The following is a 317-nucleotide window of genomic DNA, read 5'->3' on the forward strand; positions in this document are numbered from 1 at the left end:
CCCCGTGAGCCCCGAGGAGCCCCTAGGCGCGCGCCTGCAGCTCAGCGCCCGCGGAGACTCCGGAAGCCGCTCCCAAACCCGCGTGGGCGGAAGGGGGCGGCTGCAGCTCGAGCGCAGGCGCAGCTGGCTTGCGGGTTCTCCTAGGCTCGCGCGGGACGTCCGGGAATCGCAGGCGCCAAGCCCGTCCGGCCTGAGGATCCGCGTGGCCGTGATTCCTGCCCCGCTCCTTCTCCGAAGAGAGATCCGGGCCGCTGACAGGAGCCCTCCGCAGCCACCAGGGATGGGGTTGGGGTCCGGTTCCCGCCCTGGTGCAGCCG

This window comes from Colobus angolensis, unplaced genomic scaffold (assembly GCF_000951035.1).
Source record: "Colobus angolensis palliatus isolate OR3802 unplaced genomic scaffold, Cang.pa_1.0 Scaffold72, whole genome shotgun sequence".
NCBI classification, from domain to species: Eukaryota; Metazoa; Chordata; class Mammalia; order Primates; family Cercopithecidae; genus Colobus; species Colobus angolensis.